This window comes from Sinohyriopsis cumingii, chromosome 5 (assembly GCF_028554795.1).
Source record: "Sinohyriopsis cumingii isolate HCF-2022 chromosome 5, ASM2855479v2, whole genome shotgun sequence".
NCBI classification, from domain to species: domain Eukaryota; kingdom Metazoa; phylum Mollusca; class Bivalvia; order Unionida; family Unionidae; genus Sinohyriopsis; species Sinohyriopsis cumingii.
In genome coordinates, this window is record NC_142965.1 from 99,969,164 (window position 1) to 99,995,838 (window position 26,675).

Below are 26,675 nucleotides of genomic sequence, written 5' to 3' on the forward strand. Positions count from 1 at the left end.
CCGATCCAGAATTTTCGGCAATGATCAGTATTTACTCCGAGATTGAACAAATGAATATTAATAATGTCCGAGCTAGCCCAGATCGTGACAAACACGACACCGCCGACAACAACACTAATATCGTTAAGTTCAACCAAGCCTGAATTTAGCATCAATTTTCCAACACCAATTAGCGTCAAAGAAATTGCGTTAACACAATTGCGTGTCTACAATAGCTGGCCTAATGTTAGATCGACATCATTCGGCAGATTATCATCGAATAATTCGCTTGTTTTTGCCAACAAAACCAAACCCGATGGAACGCCAGATTGGATATATGTCGGTATACCAACAGGTAGTTACGAAATTGATCAGCTGGATAAGGAATTTACTACCAGAATATCAAATATAACCGGCGATGCTACTCCGGGAATAAAAATATCTGCGCATGAACCAACACTGTCATCGATGATAGAAGTGAAATCACCTTACATGGTAGATATTTACCAATCATCGATTAGGACCATATTAGGTTGGCCCGAAATTCCTCCTGTGGAAACATCGGATGATACAACTCCCGGGTTTACCTCGTTGGATTTACCAAGCACATTAGAACCAAAAAAATCCGACTTTATCACCGACGAGGCTTCGGGATCTGTACTTGGCTTTGATATAATCAATAAGGCCGTTGATCTCATGGAGCAACATAAACTTGATCGTATTGTGTTTTCTTTTAATTTTAAGGTGGAAAATGTTTCATGGTTGGTTCTTCCCAAAATCCCACCCGCGGATACAGTGGTAGATATTGGCGAATATAAAAAAATTATAATAACCCCCATAGACGGCGATTATGTAAAAAAAACCATCAGTGAATTTAATAGAGTACATAAAATGTTACTTTCTTATTTTCGATCATTTTTCAATGAATGTATCCTAAATAAAACAGGCTGGTGTGATTTACTCCCAAGGCACGTGAGACGCTTGAATCGAATTGCGAACGATCTTGAATATTATCATAAAATGTTTATTCAGGCGATAGTCGACGATATATCAATCGGCGATTATATTCTTCCTATTACCAAATTTACATTGATCAAAAATTCAGGCAATAAGAAAAAATTCATGGAATTACATAAATTAACCGAGGAAACGCTACCAAATTTCAAATTTCCCGGTTATGACATTGATAAACTAAGAAAATCCGTCACTGATACCATCGATGAGTTATTTCCGAAATTACACGCCGCATGGGCAGAGAAAAAACAACTAGCGCTGTTTCTCAGACACGATAATGATCCAAACAAAAGCGGGCGGCATATCTCGCCAGGTATCGTCAATATAACAGAAGTTATCGCGATTTATCTTCACGCGGATGTTGTCGAGGGCAGCTACAATGTTGATTCGTCAGAGTCAAATCAAGCGCAGCAGGGATTTATCTTGTATTCGTTTTCACCTAGCGCCTCTCCGGGTTTTTTGATAATAAAAGAACCAGTAAATCCGTTTTACCTAAGATGTCATAATCGATTATTGTCGAGGATAAATTTCAAACTAACGGATCAGAAAGGAAATTTGCTTGATATACGCGGGGAAACGATAAGTATCAATTTGCTGGTGAAATCGTAAATCCGTCCGCCAGGGGGAAACGGGCCAAAAAAATAAATAAAATCCAGGGAAATTTTCAAATCGTGAGAATCTGTCCGCCAGGGAAAAATGGGCCAAAAAAATAAATAAAAACCGCGGAAATTTTCAAAATTAGTAAAAAATTTTAATTTTTGTTTTTTTTTGTTCACGGAAATATTCAGGAGGATTCAGGAATTTCCTTGGCCTTGCTCTCATCGACAAGTTTTTTCAGTTGTCTGACGCGTGAGCTTGTAATTTTTCTTGATTCATATGCGTCTGATAAAATCAACCTAGCTTTTTCCACCAGCGTCGATAATTTAACAAAATCCTCGACGCGATCATCGCTGACTGTCGCAAGTGATTGATACATGGCAATTTGGATCTTTTTTATTAATTTGTACTCTGACGGCAGCGTGTATTTATATTCGAGTTTTCCCTGAACAATCGTCTCGAATTCGGATCGGATTTTATTCGCGTCTAGATCCGATGGAAGATTTATTTTTTTCCTTAGATCATCGATAGCTTCGATAATATTGTTTATGGTTTGTTCGTTCATGTTATATTAATTCTGTAATATTCAATTATTCTTCGTCACTTTCCGAATCGAATATTATTGGTATATAGGAGAATTTGATCCAAGTGCCGAGATTATATGAAAACGTCGCATGTTGAATTCCCTCTGCCGCTCGCCGCACTGAGATTGTATTAATATCATAATATTTCGCAGCGGCTCTCATCGACGTGAATATCATCTCCTCGCCTGTTGCTTGATTTATCGATTTGACGGCCTTGGCGTATTTTGGAAATCTACCGGCACTGCTGTTAAGTAAATTTACACTCTGAGACACTGCGCGTAGATTGGATAGTTTATTATTAAGCTTATCTCCGTCGATATGGTCAATGACCAAATTATCCTTGATGAGTCCATGGAAACACTCGAATATAAATCTGTGAGAAAGATAATTCGTTTTTTTTCTTTTATTATTTTTATTGACAGTAAATCTGAGATAACCAGAATTACTAACTCTACCAGCAATTTTTTTCTTCGTTCTAGCGTTTCTGACAATACCATCTGATGATGACTCGTAACCCTCGATAGTTGGATGAGATCTATACTCGTGCGTGATTTTCATTGCAGGAATCGTCGATTTCAGTTCCATATACAATATTCCATTTGTCTAAATCGTAATTTGCCTTGAATCGATTAATATAATCTTCTTCGCATGTTATTATCGACGAGGATCTTTTTTCATAATATCGCCGCAATTCCCGATAATTCTTTCCTCCGCAGGATAAACACAATCGAGTCTTTCCTCGAGTGCCAACTTGACAAACTAAGCACCGCTGTGGTCCTTTACTGCCTCGTCGAATCGCATATATGTGAGCGCCACAATAATCGCCTCTGCAGGATTTGTCGCATGATTTTGTTGATCCGATTGGTATCCATTTGCACTGCATATTATAATTTAAATATTTGTCTAAAATATAATAATGGATGCATTTGATCTTGATGAGGCAGAATATATCATTCCTGAGGTTGATCGTGCCAAAAAAGAATTTTTCGATGATGGAGCGGTTCACACTTGGTCGACATGGAAAACTAACTCTGTTGATGCTACGATGAATCTGGAACGGGCCAAGAAGATAATCGAGCATATAAAATCCGAACATAAAGAAGAACGATTTATCTTCGGAATAAAATTTATTGCACAAATGCCTGACGACACTTGGATTATTCGCGATAAACGAGATCCCGTGCGTGGCAGTAAGAAAAACGTCATCCTTGATAAAAATTCGAAGCCAGGATTATTATTGGGAATCGATGGTCCTTATTATGCCAGGGCGTATCCTTCTAGTGCTGTTGTTTATGGAATTTATCGGCTGAATAATAACCCGGACATGAAAAATCTACCTGCGATGAAAGAATCACCGATGATAAACTGCGTGGCTGAGCGTGTTATCGAGCACATGAAAAACGCTCGTCGTGGATCTGGTCTGACACAATTGAAGTTGGATAAAATTAACGCGTGGGCGAAGACTGTTGTTGATGGCGCATCGATTGACGATGTTGCTGTGTTGAGCAAGAAACTTAAATTTCCTATCACGGTGAAAACGCTATCGGGAGAAATATTATATTCGTCGCCGTATAGATCTCGAGGAGTACCAATCGAAATTGTTGATCATAATTCACATGCGTGGTCGCAGTCGGTAATGATATTTCCGCGGAATCGTGCTGTTAAATTTTATCCTGCGGATGGCGCAAAAGACAATTCCGATGCCATGTTCCGATATATCAAAATATTAGCCGCGTCTGATCCGATATCAGTTTGGTTATTCTCGAGCGAAGAAAAATACGATCAATTTATATTGCCGCGCGGAGATATTTACCGAGATGAAAAATTGCATGAATTGATGAGAAATATCGCGGTGAAATATTCGTCAAATCCCGATCAGTTATTAACGAATTGTTTTACTGTTCCATCTGTTGCTGCTCACGCTGCCAGAGAAAGAAATTCGTGGAAACCTACAAGGAATGAATTTCTCACTGATATTCAACTTAGTTGTATCGAATACGGCCATGGCGGATTGTGGAATACCAAGTATTATTTCGAAGACATGATATCCGTTGATATGAGCGCGTGCTATCCTGGAAGTTTCCTTGGATATGGCGATTGTGCGGATTATTTTGCTAAATTTGGCCATCCCACCAGCGAGATGACAAGAGTGGCAATTAACGGACCGTTGCCTGATTTTGTCATGACCGGATTCGCTTATGTAACTTCATTCGAGTTTGCTGAAAATTTACATAAAATTTGTTATATTTGGTTTGGTCGGCATTTATCGCAGCGTCGTTGGGTCCCTATAGTGTTGTTGAGGTATATGCTGGATTCATCAATGTTAGTATCGTTGACGGTTAGCGAGGCGATTATATCATACAGGAAACAAACTGAAGTGTGGTTGCCGACGGATTGTGAAAACGCGAAAGATATCGGAAGAAAAATAATTGGCAAATTTACTCAAGGAGGATCCGTTGATCATAAACACCGACACGCTAGGTTGTTTATCAACGATGCCGAGATGGACTTTATTATAGCCGATACGGTATCGCGAGGGATATTCTGTAACAGAGAGAATATTATTATTGATGGAGTAAAGTTGGGTACCGTAATTAGCTATCTCGATGGAGAATCAGCGCAGTATACGCATTTGAGATCATCGATGCTCGCTTATGTGAGTATAAATTTACTGTCGATGATAAATAAATTTTCTGATATCGCGGTAAGGGTCGCAACGGATTCGTTTTATCTCGATAAGAAATATCAGTATAGGCTGGATAATTTAATCGCCGATGGTTCTTGGGGCACTTGGAGGATAAAAAACGAGGATATTCTAGATTATTGCGAAGACGCCGATGTCGAAGATTGCGATAAATTTCATCGAGATAAATTTGAGGAAATATCGACGGCTGCATCCGCATTTGACCCGATTTCACGTAACAAATTCGTTTACCTAAATGGACCTGGTGGTAGCGGTAAAACAACGCGAACGATAAATTTATTTGCGAAATCTGATATGATAGTGTTGACTCCAACTCACAGATTAGCGCGAGAAATAAGGCAACGCGGCGTTGATTCTGGTACGTATCACAGTTATTTCAAATACAGCGGTGGATTGTGGGATTCGGCTCGTATGGGAAATAAATATATCAACAAAATTATAATATTTGATGAAATTTGCACAGTAAATTTAGTTGTATTAAAATCTTTTCTGATCTGGCTGGAGGAGAAAAATACAGCCGTGGTAATGTGCGGAGATCATGGCCAACCTGATCCGATTGATGGTGAATCTCCTCACGAATGGCTCAGGAACTTTGTTGACTATTATGAGGAAATCGACGCTGATTATAGATCCGATGATATTTTACTGACTGAATTTAAGAAAATAATTCGATTACAACCGAATAAAATTCAATGCGATGTGATGAGAAGAATAATCGACGAGACTCCGATGGATATTTTTCTAAATTTGTGGCGTCCCGATCATTTGATCGTTGCTAGTAGGAAAATTGTTCGCGATGTTATTCAGGAAATGTTATTCAAGCTTCATTGTGAGAAATTTCCAACATTGCAGGTGCCGTTGTGTTACAGGCCCGCTGATACCAGAAAACAAAATATCAGTGTTACTTTACCCTGCGGAGAGGAAAAGATCCTGGTCTTGAACGATATTATTCTTGTTGATATTAATCTTGTTAATGACGCGATAAACGCAGAAAGATCGCCATGGAAATTAGGCTACGCAACAACGATACACTCATCGCAGGGATTGACCGTAGATGGTCAAGTTTGGATCGTCGATGATAGAATTTCCTGGTCAAATTTAGTGTATTTAGCCGTGTCAAGAGTAAGAAAATTATCTCAGTTAGGTAGAATTCGGTTTCACATTAATGACGCTGGCGGTAGTTGAGTATCTTTCGGTATTATTTGTAATTCTTCTTTGGTAAATCCGCGTTGTGGCGCTAGCGAATCTAGGAAATAAATTGCTGGTCTTCCCGATGATCTTGTTACGGCTGATATTTTATGTGTTGTAACGCTCCAATTTGGATCGGTTGCTCTTTTTCTGCCTCCCTCGGCCTCGCCTTCTTTATATAAATACCGGACCGTGACGCTACCTAGCACAGGCGGAATTGTAGAATCTCGCTTTAGGGGTATATTCGATTTTGTAATTGCAATTGCGGGTTTCATTGCTATTGTTCGTGTTACTTCGTTATTTAGTGCGTTAATCACATGAGGCAATCTTGATACCCAATCATGAGATCGATTATCTTGAATAAATTCACGCGCGTATTGGTATCCGAATAATCGTTCTGCAAGAGTTTTGTTGAATCTCTCAACGATAGCTTGATTGTGATGAACACCTACAATACCGCGACGGATTTTAACATTATTCTTTTTCATCAGTGAAGTAACCGCGCCAAGAAATTCTCGACCTGGATCAACCTGGAGAAGCTTCGGCCATGTTAATGGAGATCGCGAGTAAATTTTCTCAAATGCCTTTGAAATTTCCGTTGCTGTTTTATTCGATAACGGTTCCGCTTCCTTGTATCTGCTAGCGATATCAACGACTGTCAAGACATATTTATATGTGACTCCGTCGACGGTATCGTAAGGAAGAAACATTAAATCAGCCTGATGGACTTCATTAGGGACACTGACGGTGAAACTCGCGTACGGTATTTTCTTAGGTGGAGGAAGATAAATTTGCCAGACCGCCTGTTTCGATAGCCACGATTCAGCAACGGACTGTTTTACTTTAGCGGCTTTGGCAAGTTTGGCAATTGCTGATTTTCCTCGCCAGAATCCTCGCGGAGAATAATATATTTGCTCCATTATTATTTACCAGCACCGAATACTAATTTACCTTTCATCGCGCCTTTTATCAACCAGGTTGCCAATTTTTCTTTGAAACTTTTATCAGGAATCGCGTCTATTGCGTGAATTAGCCTAATATCAGCGAGATGCCGTTGTTGTAAATCTTCGCTGCGATACGCAAGATCGTGATAGTAACACGCGTTATCGATGGCGTTTACTGGATCTTCGCCGGGATTTGGTTGATTATTATCATTGAGTCTTATATCAAGCCTCGTGCCGGGTCCGCAGTAATTGTATCCTGGCAGATGCTTTTCTCCGGGATATTTCGCCCAGGGCAACCCAGGTAGATTTTTCATGGAGGCGGCAATGTCTCCTCCGGTTCTTCTATTTTTTTTTTTACAAATCTGAACTTGCGTGTCTTGCAAACTTCGCATTCTCCTGCAATTGCGTTCCTGTTATTGCGTGTGACGATTTCGGTTGGATTTATCGTAGCTGTGTGAGTGCGACACTTAACACAATATAGATCCATGTATTCTAGTAACATGAATGTAATTGATTTTTCAGCCACGAAGCGACGCGAGCAGGTGAAACACAACGCGGTGTTACCAAATTCGATTAGGATGATAATTATTGGTCCGTCTGGTTCTGGAAAGACGCAGTTGTTGCTAAATTTGATAATGCGATGGCTAAAATGGGATAAGTTGTATTTGGTTGCACCGTCCGTTGATGATCAGCGTTGTTATCAAGTACTAAAGGAATTCAGCGACAATACCGACGAAGGCACGATCGAATTCATCACAGACATCAATGAAACTCCATCAGTGGAAAATTTAGATGGCGATGTTAATAATCTTGTTGTTTTCGATGATGTTATGCTGGATAAGCAAACTAATCCGGCTAGGATATTCTCGCGTGGCCGACACAAGAACACCGATGTGATTTACGTGACGCAGCGATATACGCAAATTCCTAAAGTTATTAGGGACAATTGCAATATCTTATCAGTTTTCAATGGCGTCGATACTCACACGCTAAGAAATATTCATCAGACTTGGTGCAACGGCGATATGGACATAAACAAATTCAAAAATTTCTTCAGCCGCGCCCAGGCAACACCGCACGGTTTCATCACGATTAATCTTCATGATCCGCGTAGTAGATATCGAATCGGTCTTGATCAAATTTATTCATGAAACTCGCAGCCAAACTTTGCAAACTTTGTCGACACCAGAATAAATTCCCCCCCCCCCTAAAATCCTTGTTTTTTCCTTGTCCAGAATCATCGATTTTGCACACAAAAATTGCAATCGGGGTTGAATTTACGCAAATTAATTTTCGTAGGAAGGCTTATTTTTGAAATCTAAGGCTTCTACGGAGAAAGTTCTCGTAGGAGGCTTTATTTTGGTCTGACAGTCTGGTCTGTACAACTTCCCTGCTGCTCACGCGGGCACTGCTCTTCATATGGGTTCATTGAAGAGCATTTCTCACGTGTAAGAAATCCTTTATCGCGGGTGTACAATTCGGCATTATCTGCATGCTGGTACATGGGCTATATGTTCATTTATGTTTACAATGTTGTTACTTTATATCGTGATTTAGACGTATTGCCTAGGTAGTCTGGGATAAATAATTATTATCTTTTTTTTATTATGCTTGCTTTTCATTCCATGTTTACTTTGCTTTGTTGCTGCAGGTCCCCGCCCCCTTCTTTCATTTTGGGGCTACACAGAGAGTGCTAGATGTTGCGAGCGCTCTCTGTGTGGTGGCGGTCTGAGCCCCAAATTTCAAGCACTTGAGCTTCATTATGTATGTAAACCATCATAGCAGTAACTTTCATGTTTATTTCTATAGATAATCTAAAGTCGTCACTAATAGTGGCCTAAAACAACAATCATGGTGTATGTTATTATTTCTTTCCTGGGGCCTAACTCGAAACACGCTCGCCTTGCAGTATCATTCCTGATTCCGTTATCCGTGTCCACAGTCTTGCTTTCCCTCTGGCTGTAAACAAACACCTAACCATAAATTATAATTCACCGGGGCTACAGTATCGGATTACTTTTGTCCTCTTCATTAGTATTGGGATCAAAGTAACGGACAGCCGGCACGGACTTTATGGTTGAATGAAAACCAGTCAATATGAACTTCTCTATAATCGTGTTCTATCCTCGAGAGTAATAATATTGTATTACCGTTGATTAAAATAAAGCTTATTTCTATGGTAATGTGTTTTTCTTTTTACCATTTCCTCAATATTTTGTTTACGTTGCATTTGTAACATGTTATAGTAACTGGCTGTACCATTTACTTAATCAGCTGTGTATTAAGAAACTGCGAAAGATAGACTGGCTATTGATTATACATTTCTCTCGAAGATATGTTCATATCAAATGACTTGAGATCTTTTTGAAAGTATTTGTTTTTACTTGAGGGATTTATGGAAGCCGTATAATTGTACATGATAACATTCATGAGAAGCAAATGTTTATATGATTGCAATATCTTCTCTGCATACAAATTTCAAACAAGTTTAAATATCCCTTTAATTACAATGAGATATATGAGATTGTATGCGTGGTTTCGGATGGTGCCTGGTTTAGTTTATTCTGATGTTGATTCGTATCCTGCTAGAACATTACCTGTAAGGCAGCACTTAATCTAGTCACTTTCTCTGATCATTTTCTTGTTTAATTTTACGATGTTTGGGGTGTATTTGCTTCTTTTCTTTTGCGATCAATAACAATTTGCATGTCGTTTTCGTTTAATGCTCGTCGTGCTCCATTGTTATTCCCATATAATTCACAATATTGCTATCCCAGTCTCACAATTTTATCTTATCTATAAGTTTCAGTACAAGTATTTAAAATAGTGCGTAAGTGTACCTTGTTTCCATTTACTACATTCGTTCTTTCGTCGAAAGCATATGGCGGCTTTGGATGAGATCGACGGACCCTCCTTTTATCCACTGTGATGATTGTTTCATCTCGTCTCTGTATTTAGTTATTACCAAATGACGATATTGTATGTTGCCCTATTTGTTTTAGGTGTATTTTAGTCAAATACTGCCTCCCCGAATCTACTTGGTAATGACGCCATGGTTCCCAGCTTTCTATGTTGCTGAGCGCGATGTGGGAACCTTCCCGTTTCTAACACCCAAATCGGAGAACCTTGTTTGTCCCTTTTGTTTATGTATGTGTAAACATCAGAGGTTCTCCAAAGGTACAGAGATAATAAATACGGTTCAGTCATTGCAGATGTGGGACAGAGATCCTAGAAATCAGAACCAACTGTCTCCATTCTAACCAAACTTTCAAAATTCTGAATCCAAATTTTCATCAATCATGACTAATTTTATTCAGGGAAAACACCGTCTCTAAAATTATCTTATTACAATGCAAAAATTCTTACTTGCTAAGATTTTGAGTTATACAAATTTCGGACTTGCCTAGATGTTCAGTTATCCGAATTTCTGGGTAGCCTAAATTTCGGATTTTCCCAGATTTTCATTTGAAGGTTTTCTTTATAGGGAGTTTCGATAAATAAGGTCGTATAAGTCACCAACAACAGATAATACCTTAATGTTATGAAAACATAATCTTCATTTTATCAAATTTAGTTTATACAATATTTATGATAAAATTGTTGTTTGTAAAGTATACATGAAAAATTGTGTATTGAGAAAACCTTGTTGGCTAAGGTTGGTATAGTAAATGTAAATTATAGATGTATGGTGTACGTACCAAAAGCCAGCGGGCTATACACAAACCAACTGCGTTCAGGGACATTCATTAATGTGAGGTACAATTAGTCGTAATGATATATCAATTTCCTGGCAATTATAATGTAAATGGCAACTGAAAGCAACTCTGTTTTAGGGGTCCAACGGCCTGCCGTATTCCTGAACAACTTGACAACACTTTTAGACATATATTATCAGATGTGTTGCTCAAGTTGGGTATTTATATTCTCCTCAGAAGCTGTCACACACAGAGCATCATTTATCATAGACACGTTCTAACATTCTTATAAAGACTAGGTGGCGATGAGGACTTTTCTGTTGGTTGTCAAATTACAGGGTCAGGTGCAGTAGCATTTACCTGATGAATAATATTGCGCCGACGTTCTTGTTAAAATTATGCATATAGATGTTCATAATTCATAACAAATTAGGCATATATATTGACATGCAGAAACCTATGAGGAATATATGATCGTCTAATATGCATCGATATATCTTTCGAAAGTATGCAACTTTTCATGTTACAATTAGTTACTAAAGAGATATGCCACAAAATCTATCCCGCATTCTTAGAGGCATCTGATCCAAATGCCATAACAGCCTAATTCCGCTTCGTTTTTTTTTTCTCCAGTGAATAGAGTGACCAAGCCACACCACGAAATTTTGCAGGAATGTTGAAGGTATGGATTCAGAAAACGGCTGTGTGATACAGACGCAAGAAACAATTGAAATATTTATCTTCGTATACTTATTATTGAATCAAGCTACTTCAGTTATGTCTTATATTACTTTAGCTGTATGATCAGCCAACACACGAGAATACCTCTGGAAATAAGTCAATAAAATTATAAAAACGGCAGAAAAAACACACTTTTAATCAACTCTATGAAATTTCGGACAAAACTGCTCACGAAATAAATGGTTCGACTGGTGTTATAACAACTGATACAAAATATTAAAATTCTGACAAACACTTGATACAAGTAAAGCAACATTTCTATACAATAATGGATCACATCTGTTGAAACTGTTGTGCGATCTCTGACAGTAGAATTTATATCTGTAATTTGAGTATATCCTCCTCATTTTGCACCAAAACACGGATAATAGCCAATGATATTCACATTCGTTACTCAATGCAAATAACTGGATAGGGACATATCTATCTTTTCCACACTAGATAAACTTCTTAAAAGACTTCTTAATTATAGCTGTATGGTGTACGTACCAAAAGCCAGCGGGCTATACACAAACCAACTGCGTTCAGGGACATTCATGAATGTGAGGTACAATTAGTTGCCATGATAGACAAACGGATTCCAGACCTAGAAAAATGGAAATTAGTGGCAGCAATACGTGATGATTATAGGATGGCTTTTAACCTTTTACATTACAATACTCGTATCAATAAATTGAGGATTAATGAATGTGATGCAGCAGCAACAATATTATTCGCTCCCACCTCACGAACAGTCAATGCATTACTTCTGAAAAGGAATTAATAACACATGACTTTTCCTAATAATCCTTACTGGATAATCTCCCTTTCTCGTAATATTCATTAAATATCTGCCGTTATAAACTACCAAATGCATTTCGTCATCTGATATGTATGAAGACAAACAGAACTGTCTGATTTTTTAGGAATAGCAATGGAACATACATACAATTAAAATTAGATCCCTGGTGTAAGGAAAATATCACAATAAAGGTACACTATATAAGCGTTTTTTCACGATCAGTCCTAAACAAAGAAGAGCACACATATTAAATGATACAAGGCATACATTGTGTGATTATGTGCATAAATGGTTGCCTGTGACAAAAGTCTAGGCGTAATTTTTGACAAAGCAAAAGAAATTAGTTGTGTTTGCAGAATTCAATAAAGATAATTAGATCATAGTTGTCAATAATAGATAGGGTAATGTAACATCAACCGTTGTATTCAACTCTACTTAGATTCCTGCAGTGTTCTCCGAGGAAACATGTCTGATCAAATAGAGCCAAAATAGTATTCTACCTAACAAGAACAGGTCATAAAACTACTGCTAACACTGAGGAAATCCGATGTCAGCTGATTAATATTAGTATGCCAACAGCTGACGAACGAATCTGCTGAAAAAATCTTAATCTTGCGCACATAATCTAAAATAACACAGAACCAATGCAGATGGTATGTCACGTTATTGGACAGGGCGACACAAGTCATATATGCTCCTTTACAAACAACCATTTTCTTGTCCCAAAACAGAAACAACGATCTGTTTAAACATACTTTTCATTTTACCTCATACGGAACAACATTACAAAGGAAATGCGGTTACGGAAAGTTGTTTAATACATTTCGCTCTCATCGTATACATTTTATGAAAAGTTGACCTGCTTAGTCATTAACTACTTGCACCCCTAATGCGGATGTACATCATCAACTTCATTGTTGTTGCCAAAATATATTGCATAAATAATAATAAATAATAATATATAACCCAACTTTATTATGCTCTCAAATATATATAAAGTGTTTTTCTAACCAGTCCATATTGTCGTGTTGCTTATATATATATATATATATATATATATTTGTCTGTGTATAAATAGAATAACGTTGTTTTTGTATAGTCTTGTCAATTCCTTTCGTTTCTTATTATTATGAATTCATTTTCTATTATTTTGGAATAGATTTTCTAACATGAGAAGTTGATTTTCTAATAGGAAAAAGTGCTATAATTTTCAAAAATGTATATTGCTATAAATAGCTGTAAGCCGTCTCGCATATGAAAGGAGTGATTTTAAGACGTTTTGGTAAAGGTATTTGAATAGAGAAAGATATAAAAATGGTTAAGCATGTCAGTTCGTGTCTCAACATAGGAAATTAAAGCGTACATGAGACATGTTTAACGTTTAAAGACAATTCAGAGTTTAATATTGTTTTTGTTTTTTCTTCTAAATCGATCGTGTTATAAACTATCAGTTGCCAAATCACACGGCAAATAACGCCCGAATGGCGTTATGTAAGCTGTGTGAGTCAGCAACTTACATTTTATACCAGAATAAACTCAGAAAAAGCAACGTTAAACTCTTATAATTGCAATTATTTAGAATTATGTTTAGTTTTTATTGTTTTTTTTTATAAAGATATTTCCTGTCAGTTTTAGGGAATGTTTAAGCGTATGAATTTTTTGATTAGGCTGCTACCTAGCTATTTATAGAACAAGGGATTCTCCCACCCACCCCACGTCGTAACTATCACCGTCGGCGTCTTACATTGTAGGACTCTAAATCCAATTGTTTTAATGTTAGTCTTTAAAAACCTCCTCTCAATCTCTATATCAATTTACCAATACTTTCAAATTCATTTATAACGAGCTGCAATGTAAGTACTGTAGCCCTAATGTTCTTAGCATATTTTGAGTCGAGCAGATTTTCTTTTCAAATCTAGTCAAAGAAAGAATTATTTATGTTCAGAAAAACAGCAAAGATGTGTTATTCGATTCTGCCAAATTAATTTATATAATTTTCCAAGTAAAATATAAACCCACCATTTTTATTTCGTTTTAAAGGCATGCAGTGCGTATGCCTTTCAGTTTAGTGTTTACTTTAATTACTTTGCACGTGACTCTAATTAAAGAAGTTAATATAAGAAGTTATCTCTACAATTTATACAGAAATAAACGCAATTGAGTCTGATCACATTACTATGTTCTGACCAATGAAAATCCCTTCATTTACCAACTGATGCAATCGCGATTATTGTATAATAACTTTTAATCACGAGTATGAAGAAGGAATGGCATGACCGATCGGTATATGACTCAGGCTACTAATTCAGCTCTCATAGTAAACCTATTGAAACACTATGATGATAAAAAATCAATGACTTTAACTTTCCGAATGCTCATAATTAAACTTATGTATAGATGCAAGCACCTGTGTAGATGAAGTCGAGGCATGTTACGGGTCTACTGGTCAGACAGGAAGAGCTTATGGGATGATCCGTTTTCCGTTCGTCTGTTAAGGCAAGATTGTTATCGTTACGCCTCCCAAAATGCTTGGAGACTTGGATGATTGCCATGATATTTTACGAACATTTTCATCTAATAAATCCAGAATCAACCTTGCGCTGCTAAGACATCCAATAAAACGGCTACAAAGACAATCACGCAACTTTTGTTATCGTATTGTCTGTATATGTAGTTTTGGGCATTTGAACTTCATTATAAATAAGTCTTTAACCCAGATTTGAACCTTCCTAAATGTGTCAGTCACTATGGAAAATGTATTTGCTGTTGCAATTTTTCCTTGAGCAGTTTTTTAAAATATATTTTATGCAGTTGCTGTAAAACATTATTCCGTTGCAGGATCGTGTTCTTGCCATGGATACTCATTTATCCACGATGATGGAAGCTTTGTTACACGTTTAGAAGTATCATACTGTTTATTATTCTGTAAAACGTGTTAATTAGAGCTGAAACTTCGTCCATGTTCTTTTTACTGCCTAAATAAGTTAACATACTCATTTCTTCAACTATATCAAGACTAATGAAAGCTAAACTCTTTGTATTCATTAATTTATGCTCGCAACGGAAAGATTGGGGATGGGGGCACCAGACTAGTGCCACCACGATTTGCCCCCAAAAGGAAAACGTTTTATATCTTCATGTATCCTTTAAGATACGTAACGTTGTGTAGCATAATAAAAGAATTTTGATCAAAAATGTATTTAAATGTGTTTTAGAAACGGGGCGTCCTCTAGTGTTGAGGAGCCCAGGCTGGTTCCTCTATCTAGTGAGGGTTGTTCATCCGACCAAAGATCTCTGTCTATGGCAAATTCTCTTCGCCCTGCTTTTGTGATCTTGCCAAAGATCCCCTATGTCCTGTGTATGCTCTGTGTGTATTTGCAATATTGTGTGTATGCTATATATATTTTAGCAAGGACGGCAATATATCAAATTGTTCCCCATGGTTGTCTATTTTGTTTTTATTTACTCAAATAAAGCGGATATATTTATTAATTGTTTCCTTTTTTAAAAATTCTTTTTGATTTTCCTATTCCTTTCAGAGTGAGAAACAATTGTTTATGCTATAAAAATGAAAAGAAAATTTACGTTGTAATCTTGTTATCTTTTTTTATCTGTCGGTATTGGTGTCGTAATTTTATTCGAGGCCACTTTACTTGCATATGTGCCAGTGTTTTCAGATCTCATGTTTCCATTTTTGCAGTCTTTTGGTACATGTCCCACTTGATTGCACATGGGGCACTTCCTGTCCATCTCGCTCCCTCTATACCATGTTTTGATTCTGAACCACATAACGTAGAAGAATGGTGGTACCTCCTTTGCCTCTTCTTTATCCATAATCAAAATTCTAGTACCCGATTTTATGGGTCAAAATCCCCAGATAGTAGCCATTTGTGTGCTTTTACTTTCACCTGGAATTTCCTGGCTATCTTGTTTATTATCTCCTTTGTTTCTATCTCCATGGGGAGTCCCATTGCATACACTTCTACTACTCGTTGCTCTATTTGTCTTGTAAAGGGTGGGGCGTCTTCTATCATTGCCACTATCCCCCTTACTTCTAGGGTTCCAACTTCTAATAATTTCGTTCCACTATGTTATGGATACAGACAGAATTTATTGAATCCCGCATTCTGCAGCGCATCAATTTTCCCAATATCGATGGTGTTGTTCATGGCTGCAGGTATCTCTCCTTGTCTTGGGGATTTCCGTCGCCATTCCAAAGTTAATTATTTGGCATCCTTCCGCATGTAAAGCGTACAATTGTCCCTCTTGTGTATATGTGTTAAAGTAAACACTAAGTTTGGTGCCCTGGGGCTCACTAACAATTCTTTCTCCGACTGCGGCCATTCTAATCCTTTGGTTTGAATTGTGTTCACTTTGCAGGTCTCACACCACTAAATATCCACTGTACATGTAATGTGTCACTGTATAGTATAATTATACCGGTCAAGGTATTTTATACACAGTCACGAACAATAGTAATAATCATTATCCTCACACATATAAGTAAGAACAGTATATAGGTATTGCGTCACCGTATTTAAGCAGGGAAGTCCATTTGTGATGCAGTGTTACTAATAATTGTTCTCCCCTTTGAAACGAGGAAGGTACAAAAATGGTAAAGAGAGAAGTTGGAGTTCGAAAGAAAGGAAAGGTAGGAATGTAGAAAGATAAGGAAAAAAGGAAGAAGGGTGAAAAAGGGTGAGGAAAAGATATAGAAAGTATACAATACAATACAATATGAGTTATGAAAATTGTGGCTTACGAAACAATGACTTGTGAAATCCACGTTGACATGTTGATTGCGAGTGCGAAGCGATACCTTCTGCAGTTCAATGCAAATGGAGTCTAATCACGGTAATCTTTAGTAAAAGGCGAAAGATTAATACGATGTGAAGAGAAACCAGAGTAATCTTGTTATCGTGTTGTTTGTATAGTTTCTCATTCTCATTGGACTAATTCGAAAGTATCTCGGCTACCCCCATATAAGGAGCCGCATTACCTTTATTTGTTTAGTCATCATGCTACTCCTCATCTGTAGACCCTGTATGTCGCCTCGAGCGTTATTTAGAAACAGCAACATGATCTGGGCCCACACATTTAGAATTTAGTTTTCTTGGGTTCTCTGGAGCTAATGCTTATAGAATATTTCAGGACAGTTTCCACTGGGGTCGTATTCTTGATGCCGTTTTCCTCCAAATTGGGGAAAACGACATCAGTACTAATTCTTCCAGTTATACTATTTATTATACCGTCGCTTGTGCGACATATTGCTCCAGATTGGCGTGCACCTCGTGCTGGTACCTATTTTCAAAATCTCCGTTTAATTAATTTTCGAGCTTGATGCTTTTATAAAATATTCAAATTCTTTTTGTAGGTGTTTGAAGTGTTATGCTTCAACACTGATTTTATTATTACACTTCAAAACTATCATCTAGTCAACTTGAAATAACCGATATGCAACAAATTATCTTGGAAGCCGACTTCTGAGATTGAGAACACATATTTAGATATTTAATAGTTTGCCTATCAGTATTTACGATGTTGGTCTGCCGTTAATTACCACATAAACAACATAACATAAACACCACGTGTTGGTGTTCATCGATCATGCTTTGAGGGAAACAATTGTGGTTAATCGTCAGTGACGATGGCCTTTTATTTCCCCAAAAAGCACATGTCAGTGAAAACGCACAAGTTATATTATTAAACTTTAACGCCGTACTCACCTAAAGACGGCGACATTCATTTAAACAATCTTTATACTCGACCAGCTAAGAAACTGTCTGTGGCTAGGTTAGAAACCTGAACGTCGGCTAATCCCGGATACGTACAAATATATACACATAAAATGCTACTGACCATTTAGAATAGCAATATGTATTCCTCATTTGTCAAAACAGGCTAGGTTTAGTAAGGGAACACGGAAATTCCCTAAATCAATATTTGTAATGTCCCGGGAGATGGGTAAAATGTTTGTAAATCACTGTCTACATGGATGGTCATATCAAAATGGCATATCCTATTAGAGGTTTCATATGATGTCTAGTTCGCTCTAAATAAAAATGGTACTTACCTGATGTTTATTATGTTCAACACAGTGGCGAGCTTTAATATATTGCTTTTGCTACTCCTCTTACATGAATGGTCATTTCAACACAGGGTTTACACTACAATACTTCTCGTGATGTCTACTGGTCCTAAACAACAGTTGTACCAGTTTGGCATCCAACATGTCATTCTCTATAGTCATGTTATTTCTAATCCTCTTGAAATTATCGATACCTTTACATCTTTCCACATAGACATATCAACCTGGAGTTTTCGCCAAGATGCTTCTTAGGATTCCTGATTGGTCCTAAATTAAAAGTTTGCCAGTCGTACATCCAATATAGTTGTCATTGAGGACTGTCTCACAGATAGTGTTGGTCTTACGAAGAAGGATTGTGTTATCATCATGATATGGTACTTTCCCCAAGTCCTAAACTGAAATGGTACCAGTCGTATGGGCTGCCTTTTTCAACAACGGTCACTTTTCAATAGAGTTGCTTATCACTAACAAATGCAATGCTCAATTGCCTTATAGTAGGTACTCGAAATCGCCATTCTTATTAATATAGTAAAAGTGGTAAGCTAACAACCTCACATTAAATTGGATTATTAGGTTCGCACTTATGTAGACACCATGTTTAAGACATTCGACTGACATTAGAATGCCTATTAATAAAATGTGAAGTTTTAACATTGAAGCCTATAATTTACTACCGGAAGAAATATCGCAATAACTCGGTATGCTGGCATTATCGGACACCTCTATTTTCTAATATTCATGAATCGAGTAAATATCTTAAAACCTTCTATAATGTTGACAAAGACGATGTAAGATGTAATTATATTTAAGGAAGCACCAAATATAGAATAAAGACAGACCGACATTCGGGTTTAGGAATGAGAGGGTTTATTCTTGTTGTTTAAATCAGGAGCATATCTACATATAGGAAGATGAATATCATACATTACTGCTTGTCCAAAATATAGCGCTTTGAGAGAATTGCATTTGTATATAAGTAATGCTTCTCTGGATTCTACAACAGACGTTCACTTTCTTGTGGGGAACGATTAGCCCGTAGGTAACACTAGAAGCGTGATCAACTGGTCATAAACAAGAAGAGGTTGTGGGATAGCCAGTTGTCTATCATCTATTAGCACAAATGTGTTATCGCTACTCCTCTTAAAGTACTGTAATGGTTCTCAAATGCATCCCATGCTCTAAATGGAAATGGTGCCGATAGGATATCCAAAATGGCTTATTATTGCTGCTTCTGTTGAAAGAACAATGATGTTCAGATGTTATTTTCACTGCAATATTCCGTATAATGTCTCTTTGGGTATAACAGAAAACAGTGCCCGTCAGGAATCTAATATGGCCAAACAGCGACCATCTTGATAATCATGTTATCGTTACTCCTCTTCCTTAAATGATCATATCATCAAGCGGTTTTCACTAAAATACATTTTTAGTTAGTCCTTATTAAAAATGGTGCCGGTCTAACATCCAATATGGCCTAAATCTGGAATATATTTCTTATTACTAATCCTCATGAATGTAAAGTCATATCAAAATATATTTTAGTGATAGCTTTTTATTGTTATCGATATGACATCATATATAATTTTGAATAAGACTACAAGAATCTAAGAATACAATACTTGTTATTAACATGCATTAATTAAAACTAACAAACTATCCTGGCAATTCATTTTGGACAGAAGAGCAAGATTCAAGGGAATCTTGTTTCTAGTAGCAGGCATTGAGTCAAAAAGTGAGTATCGAGTAGTGAAAAACCATCTCAGAGTTGAAATGTTGAGAACGAATCGAAACAAAGACCGACATTCTATGGAATATCCAAATAATAGCAGATCAACATTATGCATGTAAACGGCTTTAAATAGGTATTATCATAAAGGAATGATGGACACAAATTTTTTTTGAAGAACTCTCCTGACGCCCAAAACATATATAAGGACCGGTATAGTTATTATATCCTCATATTGCTTTATTAATTATGTACAGTACTAATTCTCGAAGCATGATGCAATTTATGCTAGGTCTTTGGGGGGGGGGGGGTCTAACTGCAAGATAATTGGCATTCATAATTGGCAGTTCGACATTTTAATTTCAGTTCACTCCAAAAATAGACAATACGTAAGAACCCTAAGTCAATAAGGACAAAATTAACTGTGTATTAAATACATATTATACATCATATCCCCAACATATAATAAATCTTCATGATATTTTCTTTGAGGATTAAGATTAAGAAAGTATGTTTATCCGGGTCATCTCTCTCTCTCTCTCTCTCTCTCTCTCTCGTGAGGTATGTTGCTTATTTGTCGATCTAAAAGTTCATTTACACCTAAACTGTCCTAGGGTTCTGGACAGTTTTATCTCATTCGAGATCAATGATGTGTAACGATCAAATCAAGCGTGTGACTATATAAATACTACAAGCGCTTGTTGAGTAGTTCAGGAATCGTTGGTATTGAAGGAATTTATCATTAGCTGTGTTGATTTTTGAATTTTGAGAGAATATCAGATACACTATAAACCGTTCAAAAATCAGCAATTGTATACCGATATGCGTTTGTTGCATTAGATTGAAATTATGATGGAAAAAGTTAAACTAAGATTGGCTTACCGTCTTTTTCTCAATTTCCTGTGTACTCTTCAGATGTCTTTTGTGCAAAATATTGAAACGGATGAAACATATATTGATGTTCCTGTGACTGCCAAATCAATGTTTGGGCCTCTCATCCACCGTGATATGCTGGAAGCATACTATCACGGAGATAACATATACATCCGGATTTATATGGCAGTATTTGATGATAAGGGCGGATATCCTAAAAGAAAGGACATATGGCAGGACAGAGAGGGAAATATCGTAATCTATCCAGGAGGAGAAAGACTTTGGGTAGGTTTTGGATCGCCAAGACGACAACTAGAGTTTGCATATGGGTATCGCAATCAAGGTAGGGTAAATGCAGCCGGGAACAATCCGTTAATACGTTCGTTCTTGGTCGATTCAAAGGCTGTGATAACAATAATGGAGAATGCTGTAACGGAACATTTCATTGCAAACGGATTCGACATCAACGTGGACCAGAGCGAAAGTCCTAACCAGTTTGGACTCCGACAACAGTCTACGGAACTCCTTAGACAAAACGCCTTGAGTAGTTCCCTTGTGACGTACTATATGGACCAAAAGAGTTTAATGAATAACAATAAAGACTCGTGGGGGATAGTAAAACCAGTCGACGATCTTCGAGAAAAGTTAGCTTATCCAGATTCTGATGTACCTTTATACGACTCTGATAATAAGGGTAACCATATACATTTGTCTGATAAAGAGAAAGGAACACTAGTCGCTTTGAAAGACCTTTATGATACATACGTGACGAATCCATCTGATAATGGCATCTATGAAAAGCTCAATGAGTTTTACAATGAATATGTCAAAAGAGGAGGTTCTAAGGACTTCCACGATTTTTATAATATCATTGTTCCTTCCTGGGCAACGCAAGCAGAAATAAAGAATAGTTTTGAAGAAGATTGGAATAATCGTCTGTATACTGAGAATTCGCTTGAATACTTTCGGCAAAAGGTAATGAATATTGAACAAGACCCAGTTTCAAAAGTTGGATATATATCTGACCTTGAGCAAAGAACCCAGAACCACAAGAAGCATCTAAAAGTCAGAAATAACTTGATAGTTTTGTTTGAAGAGGTATTCTCCTTTGTGGTAATAGAACTAGACAAACATATTCGTCCATTGAAACGAGATATAGAAAGGCTATGGCGGCCTTCGAAGTGGCAGGACTTTGCGGTTGGGAATGACGTAAGCACAGAAAGATTGGATTACTTTAAAAGAGAGCTACTTAGAAATCTGAATTGGATCAAAGAGAACTATACAAATCCGAAGCGCGTAACAGAGGCGAAGAAAGCCAGAGTTCTTAAACAAGTTAACAAATTTATTCAATCGTGTGAAGAAGGGTTGAACCATGAAGAAAGAATCGTAATTACCGTTGGAGGTAAGAATGACCTTGACAATGTTGATACAGCCTATATAAATTATTATATTGACAGTCTCAATGATAATATCCCCATTCCATGTGCAGTTGCCAAAAATGCAGTTATTTCGTTTGTGGAATCCGAGTCTGTAGAAGAAGCATCGACTTCAACGACTGTGAGTAAATCTAAATTGACGCCTGAGGGCATAAGTAAATTCCTAAAACAAAATTTCATTTTTAACGAAATAGATGAAATACATGTACGGTCTCTGGGCTTAGTGCAGAAGGAAGAAATATATTATTTCTTAAGCACTTTAGAGACTCATCTAATTAAGAGCGGAGAAGGGTATCAGGAAAGGAGGGTTCAAGCTAATCAATGTCATGCTTATAACTCTAATGATGAGAAGGTAATCTTTATTCCAGAATTCCAATATGTGTGGTCTAAAGATACACAGGGAACACTTTTGAGCTTTGAAAAGGGGAAATGCCACGTACGCGGTGTTTCAGTGGGAAATATTGAAGATTTATTTCCAAATTTCAGTAGGGAAATAAAAGACCGTCTGAATAATTTACAGACACAACAGTTCTCTGGTACAGAAATAATTCAAACGGCTTTAAGTAAAGAAGATCTGAATGAACTAGCAGTTATCCTTAAAAAAGCCAGAAAAATTGCTATCTGGGAAGATCATAAACAAAAAACACAGGAAGGCAAGGACATATCCCTTAAAGATTCGGCAAAAGAAGAAATTAATCATTTGATGGAACAAACATTATGCCGATCATCAAGTCGAAGAAAAAGATCGGTGTGCGAATTTAGAAAAACAGATATTGAGATTGTTGAGGAATCGGTAGACGTCATAGGTGATAAAATTAAATTTCACATGTACGAAAAGAATGATCCAGCAAGAATCCATGAAATAACTAATGACGTTCCACCTTCTATGAAATCGCTCACAGAAAGACAAAAAAGTGTAATGAGTAAAATACATCTTGGACTTGGAGTGCATGGCACCGTGATAAATTTTTGGGGAGCATTACGTTATTTTCAAGCTGGGGACAACATTAGAGGAGGATTTTCTCTTTTCCAGAGTTTACATTCAATAGGGCAAATTAGTGGCATTAACGAAAAAATAGCTTACAAAATATCTGAAAGTGCCGCGGGTCGTGTCGTTAATAAATATTTACAGCAATCATCAAAACAAGTTGCTTCCATATTATTCAAAGGTGATAGAATAGTTGAGAAAGTTGCTTCAGAAATAGAAGCATGTATGAGAGCTGTACCTATTGTTGGCATTGCATTGGATATTTATTTCATAGAAGAAGACATTTCTAATCTAGTTCAAAACACAGACAAAGAGTTAGTACCCTTATATGCTATTGATTTGGCTCTAGATTCTATTACTTCAGTGTTATCATTGAATCCATTGCTGGAACCATTCGTGTTGGTATTATCGCTTGTAAGAATGGCATTTGATGATATTTATTTGGATATTTTAGAGGAGTGGAAGAAAGTAAAAGGAAATGGTGTATTAGAACATTTACTTGCTGTACTTATCGGAATTGGCGAGGGTTTGGGAGACCTTTTAACTTTAGGTTATACTAGACAAATGAGGCAGCTTTGGCAGCAAGAGGAAACATACAGCGAATTTCTGAAAAATTTGTCCACAATAGAAACTTATTTCCAAGTATCTGACGAGGAAAACGGATTTCTGCAGCTTGATCTAAACGCCGGTGAAGACTCTATTTATGGGGGATTAATAACCGTAAGACTATTTGACAACAGCACTTTTGAACTAGAGATTAAGGACGTTCCAACTATTAATGGCTCCACAATTATAGAAAAGTCATTCAGTGGAAACATCAAAGACATTATTCTTGGTATCGGGCATTCACTTGACCTTATAAATTATGGCGTGACATCAGCCAAACTTATGATATTTCCGGTGAAAGATTACCATACTTTCGAATTTAAACCAATTCCATTTATTGCTTTTGGCCAGTACTTTGGAAACAGCAATAACAACACGTTTGTAGCAATTCAGGGAAATCACTCACGTACAAAAGACAACCAATGTCATGATAATATTGTCCCTAGTAATAGTTCTCTTCAGCTAGATAATATGTCTTATTTCATCAGTGGCAAAGACGGGGATGATGCGTTTATTCTCGGACCTGAAACGTTTTATATAGACGGTGGACGGGGACGTGATACGTATTATATTCCCTGGTTTGGAGGATTGGCCGTAATCGACAACATTGCAGATGATGCGGCTCTAGATTCGCTGTTCCTCGATGTTAGCTATGACGCAGTACGTTGTGTTCGGCACAAAGACGACCTTCATGTAAGTTACTGTGGAGAAAGAACTGCAACCGTCCAGCAATGGTTTGCATCTACTGCACGCACCTTTCATCAACACCTCAAAATCATAACAAATGACGGTGTAATACTCGAACCTTTCGAAAATGATACCGAAGAAAATGGCGTTGATTGTTATCCAACCGAAATAGACTTATCGCATAAAACTGAAAACAATGTTGTAGATTTATCATTGCCAACCTTTCAGCACGTCAGAAATATTATTGGTTCAAACTTCACCGACATTATAACCGGCAATGACAAGGGAAATGTTTTAAATGGTGGTTTTGGTGCAGACTCTTTAACGGGCGGGGACGGAGAAGATGTGTACGTTATGTCGTCGGGGGAAGGCTGTGATTTTGTTAATATCACCTCACAGGACGGAAGCGCAAAGAGGATATTATTTGCTGTAGTTTATAAAAACATTCAAGTAAAACAGATATCGTCAATTAAGGTTGAAGTCATTGATGTTACCGACAGGCTAAAAACATGTTTTTCAATTGTGGATGAAAACAAATTTAAGAGTCGTCAACCACTTTCAGTAATAACTCTCGATAATATTATCTTTGAGATTAAATATAATGAAGAGTCTAACATAATTGAAAATGTGCCACTGATGTTCGACTTTAGCCTTGCAAAGGAAAATGTTTCCATCAATTTGTTATCTCCTGAATCTGGTAGTATTCAGATGTCAGCGAGTGATGCAGCTCGCGTAGTTACAATTATTGACTCCAAGCACAGCGATCGTATTATTGCCAACAACGCAGACAATTTTCTTAGTTGTTCCGGCGGTGACATTGACCATTTAGAAGGCAGGGGTGGTCATGATTTATATGTCATTCAAAAGGGATGCTCAAATGTTCAAATTGTGAATAATGATCCATCTGAAAATATAGATAGAGTTCTCATAAAGTCAGAATATACGTCACTTCTTCTAGATTTGGCTTCAAAGGATTCCGTAGTCATTCGGTCTGACGCAGCGGATATAAGTATTGTACTCCTCAATTGGTTTGTAAATTCATCGTATCAACACCTCGTCGTCGAGACTGAAGAAGGTATAACTAGCACTGTACCAACATCAAAAGCTGAGTTTATGAACAATATGAATTTGTCACCAATTGAAATGCGCTTTTCGGAACAGTCATGTAAAGCTGGTAAACATGCGACTTTGAATTTAAATAACAAACCGTTGACAAATGTAGTAAACGTTGTAGCCAGGCAAAAATCATGCATTGTTTTAGTCTTTGGAAATGCGCTTGGAAATTATATCGACTTAGGTCCCACCAGCGTAGCCGAACGTCGATACATGGAAGGTCAAAATGGCTCTGACACATACGTTGTTGAATATGGTTACGGTGCTTTCAATGAAATTTCGAATCTTGCAAAGGACGAAAATATTGATCACATCCTCTTAGGTATTCTATATGACGACCTCGAGATTGGAATAGTTGGTACAGACATGATCATCACCTCCTCGTCTCATCGAGAGTCTGTTAGTGTCCGAATAATAGACTTCATGTCTGGAAAAGAGTATCAACACCTAATGGCGACAACATCTGATGGCATCACGATGAAACTTGAACCATTATTTCCTTATAAAACAGTTTTAATCGTTGATAAATCGTATTCTGCATATTCGGTTACCGTAGACAATACTCATCCAGAATTAATGACCGCAAGAAAGATAACAGGTTCGATGCTAAAGAAAAATTACGTAATAGGAGGCAATGAGACTGTTTATATTGCAGGCGGTGAAAAGGACGATACACTTTATGGTGGCCCTTTAGGAAATAAACTTGACGGTTTAGGCGGCTCCGACAGGATTTATGGTCATGATGGGAATGACATTTTGGTTGGAGGACCAGGTGATGATCTGTTAAACGGTGGTGACGGCCATGACACTTTTTTTGGCGGCGATGGAGCAGATGTAATAAACGGTGGAGGAGGGTCTAACACAATAGTCTTCAAAGGTGACGGGTTTAATCAGATGGGTGTATTTGTGGACCTACGTACAGGTAAAGGTT

At 37.3% G+C, this 26,675-nt stretch overlaps 1 pseudogene; it reads right to left on the minus strand.

Moving 5' to 3' along the window:
* Positions 1-17,062: 17,062 nt before the first annotated feature.
* On the minus strand, positions 17,063-17,130 carry LOC149799869 (U5 spliceosomal RNA; annotated as a pseudogene).
* Positions 17,131-26,675: the final 9,545 nt, after the last annotated feature.